The sequence below is a fragment of the Apium graveolens genome, chromosome 4, assembly GCF_009905375.1.
Source record: "Apium graveolens cultivar Ventura chromosome 4, ASM990537v1, whole genome shotgun sequence".
NCBI classification, from domain to species: domain Eukaryota; kingdom Viridiplantae; phylum Streptophyta; class Magnoliopsida; order Apiales; family Apiaceae; genus Apium; species Apium graveolens.
In genome coordinates this window covers 14,307,570-14,317,361 of record NC_133650.1, presented here as the reverse complement: position 1 = coordinate 14,317,361, position 9,792 = coordinate 14,307,570, and the positions used below count along the sequence as shown (strand labels likewise).

Below are 9,792 nucleotides of genomic sequence, written 5' to 3'. Positions count from 1 at the left end.
TGGAAGCCAAAAATGGCTGGAAATTAAATGGTAAGAATAAATATTTTTCTGGAAATACAAACTTACGACGACTGTTCATAACATTTTTCGTCTTAATTTAATTTTTCTAAAAATCAAATACGACATTTTTACTGACGGAAGTTAATAGCTTACGACATATAATTTCGTCGTAATAAGGGTTCAAATTTATTACATGTGTGTCCCACTTTATAACATCCGACGATATTTCTGTCGGAAGTTACCAACATATGACGGAATATTACGTCGTAATTTTTTATTATTATTTAACCCCAGAAGTGGGTCCCAGTGTTTCAACTTACGACGCAATGCAAATTTGTGATAAAATTTCGAACTTTCTACTCGAGCAAAAATGACAGAAAAAACTTGTCATAATTGGCTCAATTACGACGGTTTCCGAACAATAAAACCGTCGTAAATGCCCCATTTTGTTGTAGTGTAATGAACAAAATAATAGCCTTCTAAATTCAAGATAGTTAAGGAAATTGTTCAGGAACTACAACAATTCAAGATAGTTAAGGAAATTGTTCAGGAACTACAATCTTTAGGCCAATCTTTTTTAAATTTGGCAAGTAATATTATAGGAAGGCACATCATTTATCATTTAGCACATCATTAAATATGTTCTTATATAAAATAACACCCCAACAACTTTTATAGATGTAGCATGGAGAAAAACATACTATTGGACATTTTCATATATAAAACAATGGATATATACTTCTCATCTTGTCGATGGTTTAAGTCTTGATGGAGACAAATGCGTGCATGAATAATTTCTGTACAAATTAAGGAAGCTAAGAAACATTAATAACATAATATTATTTTCTTTGCATATAAAGAAGATTTAAATGCTTCATGAGAATTCTTTAGGTTTTTATTTTGAAATCGAAAGTAATTAACTCCCTATTGAAAAGACCATTTCCGGGTTTTGTTAGGTCAAGTTATGCGCATAATATCCTTTTTTCCAAGAAATTGAAATCGTATTAATTAATTAAATATTTGCACATACATTAATTAAATCCGAGTGTGCATTATCCACTCATAAAACACAATCCGCTATGGAATGAGTAAGTCTCGCTAAATAGTACATTACTTGATTCAAAAAGTGTTTGTAGGGATGGACATTCACTCCGCCTCGTTCGGGTCGGGATTTAAGGAATTTTTTAGGGGCGAGACGGTGATGAGGGAGAATTTTATGAAGATTTCGGTGATCGGGGGGATCGGGGCGGAGTGATTCCTCGCCCTGATTGTGTATATAAATAATATGTATATATATAATATAAATATATTACTAAATTAATAATTAAAATAAATAAATTTTATAATATTATTTGAATTTAAAATAATCTATAATTTATTGATCAATATTTTATTTTACATTATAATATAATATAATACAATATATTTTTATAACTTAAAATTTGCCGTTTATTTGTATTATATAAAATTTTGATATAATTTGATATTAAAAATATGAGATAATTTCAATATATTTATATGTTATCAATTAGTATTTTAATTTTTTATTAAAAATATAAAATATAAAATTACATTATTATTTTTTAATTAAAAATTTAAATTCCCCGAAAACCTGTGGGGATCCCCGTTCCTTGTTCGGGGCGGGTATCGGGGTTCAGCGCGATTTTTGGGATCGATATGAGAGATTGGGGGCGGGGACACCACTTCCCGACCTCGAAGTGCCCCGTGCCCATTCCTACATGTATGACCACTTGAAATATGTTTTTACCACCACGCTGCTCCACTGTTTTTTATCCAACTCAAGGTTTACCAAGGCTGTCCTGATGCCTATTTCCGTGGTCACTTTTGATAAAATGTTGCCTTGCTTGCATCATTCTATAGACTCAATAAGTCCACTTACATAATCTTGAGCCATTCCAGAAAAACTAAAATAATGAGAAACTGCAAATAGTGTCGTGTCAGTATTTAGTTTAATTGTATTTTCATCTGGTACGCTCTAATGCTACGCACCATCCATCTGTGTCATGAACCCAAGAGATGTGTCAGTGGTTTTATCTTGAGCATTTTTCCATTGATTGAAGAGAGTTTTTGCTGAAGTGACCAACTCTACAGCTTCCAATCCTCGTTGTTTCCATACTTTCCAAGTCGACTAACACAACAATGCTATCGGACTTAAATCATCACCTTAGTACTGTTGAGAAAAAAACCAAAGCAAACCTGAGAACATTCCACGTAAAGGTGTGCACAGTTTGGTTTGACTTGGTTTTTACCGAAAATCATTACCAAACCATGTATGTCGGTTCAGTTTCTAGTTATTAACCGTAATTAAACTGCTCGAAACGGTTATTTTTGGTTCGGTTAACAGTTTGTCGGTTTCATTTTTTTTTGTTTTTATTTTTTTCAAATTTATTTGTTTAATACAATGCTGAAAAAATTATAAGTGCCATTTTACCTTTTGAGATTTCATTTAAAAACAAAAATGAATATTAGTAATTATTGCGTAGCCGGTTAACCCCATCTTTGCTGGTATACAAGTGCTACTATATTATTACATAGATAATTACCATTGTAAAAGTAACCTCCCAGAAGATTCACAATTGATAGATCCATATTTAGCATCTTTTTATTACCTATTTTATTTCTGTTTTCGTAATTTCATTAATAAAAAAATTATCTTATTTTGTTTTGTAAAAAAATTAATAAAATCAGAATTTGAGATGGAAAAGGTGCAAATAAGGAAGGAGGTTGACTATTCTTGAAGTCAAAGGAATGGGAGGAAATATCAAATACATGTTGGAGAAGAAAAATGAAAAGAAGGAAATATATACTACACCATAAACAACCTATTGTAACACCTAAAAAAGGGTGAATAAAGGCCAAAAAACATTGTTGAAAATGAAGAAAATGGCTATGATAACACTTTTTCAAAAAATAGGACCGTAACTAATATCAGCCCCAACATAGGGGTCTATAGTAACACTTTTTCAATTTTTGGTAACACCAGAAAATGTGAAATCATAGGACATCTATGACTATACTTTTGTTATTTTGGTAACATTAAAATTGTTGTAACTATAGACCTATGGTAACACCATTATGGTATTTGTTACATCTTATTTGGTGTTACCATAACACTAAATTTTGAAAAACAAATTTATCAATAGCTACAACTTGTTATCTATAGTAACACTTTTATATAAACCTTTTATACCTTTACCTACACTTTTAAATCTTTACCAATATTTTTTTTGATATTTACCAACAGAGAATCTGTATAATTTATATCAATAGCTACAGTTTACAGGACTCATTGCTAACACTTTATGAAAAAAAGGGCAATATAATGCTTGAAAATAGAACTTCCCCATTTCAAAGTTTAACAAACATTCATCATCAAAAACAATCCAACCACCAAAATAACCAGATAAGTACTATCAACCACCAACCAGTTCCAAGCCTACCCATTATACCAAAACAAGTACTAGAAACTAAAACTAACTTAGCTAGCTAGGTACCACATCAAGATCATGAAAATTACTGGCTAGGTACAATACAACTTTATGGTGACAACATTATCACTTTTAACATTCTTTCTTCTCTTATGCTGCTCACATAGGTTCTTTATCCTTCTCTTTCACTAATGCTTTTTAGGTATCTTCTTTTTTGAAGAGGTTTCCTTCTTCTTTACACTGAAAGAATTATTATGTGAAAAATTATTAAACTAGGCTTGTAATCGAGACTTGTCGTGTTTCACAAAACTCAATCTATGAAAACTCAAGCCATAGATGATTTTTGAATTTAGCCCATTTTGATTGGTGTGATTTTTGTGTAAGCAGAGGATACACCATTTTTAAAAAACGAGCCAATCAAAATGAGCTAAACTTATGAAATTTAGAGAAAAATCGATTTATCAGATGTACAAGGTTACACTGTTTGATATATAACTTACTTTTCGAGCTTCTGCCACCTTCATTAGACGTTCATTTATATTGTTTTCCACCATGGTTTCTTTTCACATGTTACAAACAACAGATCAGATATTAATACTATGTACAAGAAGTTCATGTTTAGAATAAAATAGAGAGAAATCTATAGGAATCGAAGTAATATGAGCTAGTCAATATATTTGACAAATAGACAATTGCAAAGTTAAAGAAATTTAAAAGCAAAATAGACTAACAAAGCATACTAATTGTATGAGGCTGTTGTTTTCGGAAAATTATTTGTCAATGCAGGATTTTTCCTCCTCTATTGTGTTATACCATGCACGAAAAAAAGTAAACTGATATTACATGTTCACAAAGACTTGCAAAATCAAAGCACATAGAATTTGTAAAAAACCCTAGATTCACTCAACTATGCAGTACCAACTTCAAAAAAGAAGGCAATTTTGTGATATACACGAGTATGTTAACAAACTCAAAATGATTACGTTTCTAAAATAATGTAAAGAAATGAGAAGAAATTGATGTATTAAACTTGAAACAAAAAATTATCAAGTGTGTGTTATGCATGAGATTGATGCTATGTGTGAGTGTATATCAGTGCGTGCTGTAGGTTGTAAAGAACCGGTGATAAATATTTTTGCTTTAGAGTGAGAACTTGAGGTTATTTAACTAACAGTGAATGTATAAATGGGAAGTATAGATGGTATAATTTTGAGAGTATAGTATAGATCATGAAGTGCAGATGATCAGAGTATTTAAAGGTTTAAATTATTTGTTTTAATTATTGCGCCAAAATTGGCTAATTAATTAAAAATTGGTATACTTACGGGGCCGAGTTTTTTCTTGGCTTTGGCATTGGAGCTGCTGCATTAATTGATAATGGGGTTGGGTTGAACTTGGAGCTAAGTTCTGAGAATAGACTCGAGGCTGTCCTCCTACAAGCGGTGCATGCTGATGCAACTTCTGCATAGATTGTACATACTGCTCATAAAATTCTTGTAACTGTTGTAGAGATCACTGCTCTACAGTTGGCCAAGTAGCTGAAGTGCTGGCATTATCTGCAGATGGAGGGGCAGTTGCAGCCTGAGATACTATTGCCTGCGAGGCTTGGGCTACGAATTGTGAACTGTTCTGAGCTCGTGGACTCAAAAATGTAGTTGGACAATAAATAAGAAATATTATCAATGTAAGAGATTAGGGACTTGCACTAGAAATTGAACATCACATGTAGACATTTGTACACTCACAACACAAGTTTGAGCATGCTCACGTACTTAACAATGTACAAGCCTCTGTTACATACCATGAGAGAATTTCTGAAGGAGCATCCAGAACAATGTGACTTGCATTAAGAAAAAGGGCCCTGCCATGAGCATCCACTCATGTGATATGAGCACCGCACTAGTGTTCAGTCTAGTCTTTCAGCCAAAGCTTTGTCGGATACAACTAGTGGCTGCAATAATTAGGTAAGTGAAGAAATTAAGATCGCCAAAATCATTTCATACACTAAATTGAATACCTATAATATATTAAAGTCATAACCTTAGAGTCTTGTACTGTCACCAAGTATCCATGACAGGGGCAGACCTTGGTAGTTAAAACAACGTCAACAAAACAGATTCTGCAGTATAAATGAGTGCAATATGATTGAAGTGCTTCATTCGGGTAGACAAGTTTGTCACAAACTTGACAAAGGTACTCGCCACCTAGAGAGTGTATGATATGACAAAGGTTCTCATATACAGTCATTCCATCCCAATAACTGGACTTCTTTTTCAGGGAGGCTGCTTATCTCATTCCAATAGTAGTCATAACTGCCATAAGTAGTGTCACTATAATATTTCAACTTTAAAATACAAATATATTGTCAATATAACTGTGTCTCACTAGGTACAACCCATTTAAAAAGTCCTAAATTGATAGAACACAATTGCACTCCTTCCTTTATACATAAACTCCGGCACTTATTTAAGTAAGGTGACTGGTACTCAATCCAGGTTGACAGCTCCCAGGTCTCTGGCTGTAATAATAGTTAATTTTTAGAGTAATTAATACTTAATATGTAGAATTTCCATTTTTCGCTGTACTAAACAAAAAATTAACAAATCAGCATCCCAATAATCTAATTCCAGTGAATTGCACGTGTAAAACCTGTACACGTAATTGACTAGAAAACTAGTTAGTAATATCAAGAACAAAATTTTAACCTAATTTACATAATCAAAAATACCAAAATGAGCACACCTTTGCAGATGCACCGGAACATATCAACAAGTAATTAAATAGGGCCTGGAATCAACAATGAGCAATTGAGGCTTATTCATATTATTTAAATTGGGGGTATTACTACCTTAATACTCGTACAAGAGCACCATATCAAAATCGATGCATAACATCCTTAATTTTAAATTAAATATCATGAATACATAACAAATTATGTACATTTTACTAATGAAAATATGACTCAGTGAATCGATTTTTAAATTACCTTCAGTTTCAAACAAAGAGAAGCCCAGAAGTATTGAATCTTAAAATCAATCAGTAGTGAATTGAAACTAGCTTACAGGCCCAAATCATCAAGCCTATTTGATAAACCCACTAGCTAAATCCTCAATTCAGAAACCCTAATTAAAGATTAAGATCCGCTTACAGACCCAAATAATTGATGATGATGACAAGATTGAAGACTCAACTCGACTGAAGAGGGAATACCCGATTGAAGACTGTAACCCGATTGAAGACCCATGGAAAAGAGAATGATAGAAAACCCAATGATTAAAAACACCCGCTTCCGATTGATGATGAAGATGAACTTCCAATGATGAGAGAATTAGACCTAATTAAAGAGAGTGAAATGTGAAGAGAGTGAGTAGAGTGAATGTGATAGACGAGTGAAATCTGAGAGGAGAGGGTGAAATGACAAATTTAATATTTTGAATAAATTTTAATCCCTATACTCATATATTTGGAAATAATTTGGATTTCCGCCCCATGATTTTAATTCCACGGCCTGAAATTTTGGTCATTGGTTACATCTTTCCTAACATTAATTATGGTGTGTAACCGTAAATACCCCATTTTCTCTATAATTACAGTAAATGACACCAATCATTATAATAAAATAAAGTATAACTATAAATAGTCAAAAATAATTTGAAGCCACCTATGGTCACAATTTAGCTGTTACACTGAAACAAAATATTATAATAGGCCTTATATAGTGTAGTGATATCCTAAGCAGGATTTGCTATTTCAAGACCCAAACCTTCATATTTTTCCTATATATAGGCAGGTGCTCAAATGAGAACCTCTATTTTGGTAAGATATGAGATCTAATCTTGACCCTTAATTTTTATTAATCTTTTATAATCTAAACCACACATTTTCATCTCTCTCGGTTTCTCTCACCTGCCAAACAATTGTCTCATACGCTTGTTATATACATACATAGATATACACTGCCTCTCTACTCCTCAACCAGCCCACCTACCCCCACTCATCACCGCCGCCGCCGTCACCAAGGAGACCGCTCCACCGTCTCCCGTCACACCTCCTAATCTCCATCATCTTCTTTCGATTTCACCGCTGCTGTCATTCATTACGGTTGTGTCACCCAAATTCCAGCGACATCTCAACTGGCGCCACACTACCATCATCACGAATCCAGTCACAAATCATTGAAAGACCGTAAAAAAAACTAATCGACGACGATGATTAACGAATAGATAAATATCGTCAATGAAATGTGGTTACGATTGGCATAGAAAATGATTGATGCTTACATATCTAGTTTAATTATAATTTATGATCTAGTGTAATTATAATTTATTCTAGTGATTTTTATTCGAATCTGGATGATTTAATTTAAATATTTGGTATTTTATGGTGAATTCTGGTGGTTATACCATAATGGTGGGTCTGTTGGTGAATGAAGTTGATGAACGTAGTTGGTCGACAGATCTGGTGGGTAGACACAGTGGTCGGTTCTGGTGATTTTTTTTCTCTGGTGGTGATTTTCTGTTTTGCAGGTGGTCGAATGCGGTGATTTTTGATTTTCCGGTGGTGATTTTATGTTTGACGGTGGTGATTTTCTGTTGGTGGCCGGAGGTGGTGGTTGCCGGAGGTGGTGGTGATAAGTAGAAAGATTATGATGGAGGAGATTATGGTTGTTGATGATGGCGGGATTTAAAATAAGTGGTCCAGATTAAAAGTAGGTTTAAATTTGTGTGGTCGAGATTAAATCTCGTATCTCATCGTAAAAAAGTTCTCATTGGAGCAAGACCATATATATATATATATCCCTTCTTGTATTTTACACACCCAACACCTAGAACATCAATTTAGAGTTAGAATTTTGTTAGTTTTTATTTTGCTTATCTTTTTATCATGTGTAGCTAAATTTGTTCCCTATGATGAAGATAATTTAATTGCTTTGATATCTTCTCGTTCCCATTATTTGATTCTCATAGATTTTTCTTAGTGCTTAATTGTTCAATTGATAAAGTGATTTTGATATATTATTGTTACCGGATTTATTTTCAGAGCCTATACTTCCTCCATGAAATTTTGATGGGTCATTGTTAGATAACAAGTTTCATAGTATATGCTTGTCTCGTTAATTGATATACATTATTTTTGTGAAGAAAAGATAATGACTTTAGGGATTGTTGATGTTAATTGTGATTGATTAATGGATTCAAATTCCGAGGTTTTCCATAATATTTGATTTATTTGCTAATTAAGTTAATTGGAACTCCTCCCAAATCTTATTGTCTAGTTTACCTGATTTAAATTGTTAGGATTTTGAAAATTTATAGTCTCTGTGGATCAATATGTGATTGCTACAACTAAACACCGTGGACTTGCAGTTATTATATTTTTTACAAATCAACAATCATGGACTAATCTAGCACCGAAATGAAATTCTACTAATTTAGAGCAACTAAAACAAAACTTTAATAGACCACATACATGATGTTTATTGTGGGATATATATTACTATTAGTACTACTGCAGCTCTGCAAATGCCTTAATAGTATTAGCATTTTTAAACCAAAGATTCATGGTCTATACACTATGAACTATGATATCCAGAACTTTTTTCAAATTCTAATATAACAGTGGTATAAGTTTGATATACTCATATATAAAATAAATAAATACATGTATAATGTATTTTAATAATTTTAAAATTAATATAAGCGGTTTGGTTTTTCGGTTCGGGTACAGGGGTAAAACCGTAATGGTATCAAACCGTTCCATCGGTTCGGCTCAGTTACAATTTTTTTTGATTTTTGTGAGTTTCGATTTTATTCATTTTGGGTTTTCAGTTTTTTGATTCGGTTTCAGTTTTTTGATTTTTTTGCTTACCCCTAATTCCACAATTCTACACTATTTATCACTTTCCTTAAAATATTATAGTTGTCCCCATATATCTAGTACTTCCTTTTATATGGGTATCTATCAATACACCAAAATAATGCATTTATTTAATATTAAGAATATAACTTTATATATGAAAGATGTACGGTAAGTGAATCATACTAAGGGAGAAAAATATTTTTAAGAGTATATCAGACGTTAAGTGAACTACTTGCAACTTAAAGTTTTCTACAAACATATATGGCTATATGCTCATGTTCTAGACACCTTTATCAATTTCCTACTCCTTAAAACGATAATGGAGTATTAGATATATATGATTATATACACAAACAAGTTAGTAGCAGATCCCTGGGTTTTTTTATTAATCAAATCTAATAATATTTGATTTTAATATGTGGGAAAAAACTAGAAAGATGCATTTCCTATTTCCATTTATGCTCAAATTAGGTAATTTGCCCGT

The 9,792-nt window shown here is 32.5% G+C and overlaps 1 long non-coding RNA gene across 7 annotated transcripts; it reads right to left on the bottom strand.

The window, feature by feature from the left end:
- Positions 1-1,875: 1,875 nt before the first annotated feature.
- On the bottom strand, positions 1,876-6,862 carry LOC141717787 (uncharacterized). 7 transcript variants are annotated; one of them, XR_012573790.1, is made up of 7 exons: positions 6,436-6,862; positions 6,192-6,236; positions 5,490-5,967; positions 5,251-5,400; positions 4,775-5,091; positions 3,950-4,008; positions 3,342-3,689 (listed from the first exon to the last, which is right to left on the bottom strand). It is a non-coding gene; the product is annotated as an uncharacterized LOC141717787 (long non-coding RNA). The 7 variants fall into 7 exon arrangements; XR_012573794.1 differs by lacking the exon at positions 3,342-3,689 and adding an exon at positions 1,876-2,191 and having other exon boundaries at positions 5,490-6,236; XR_012573788.1 differs by having other exon boundaries at positions 5,490-6,236.
- Positions 6,863-9,792: the final 2,930 nt, after the last annotated feature.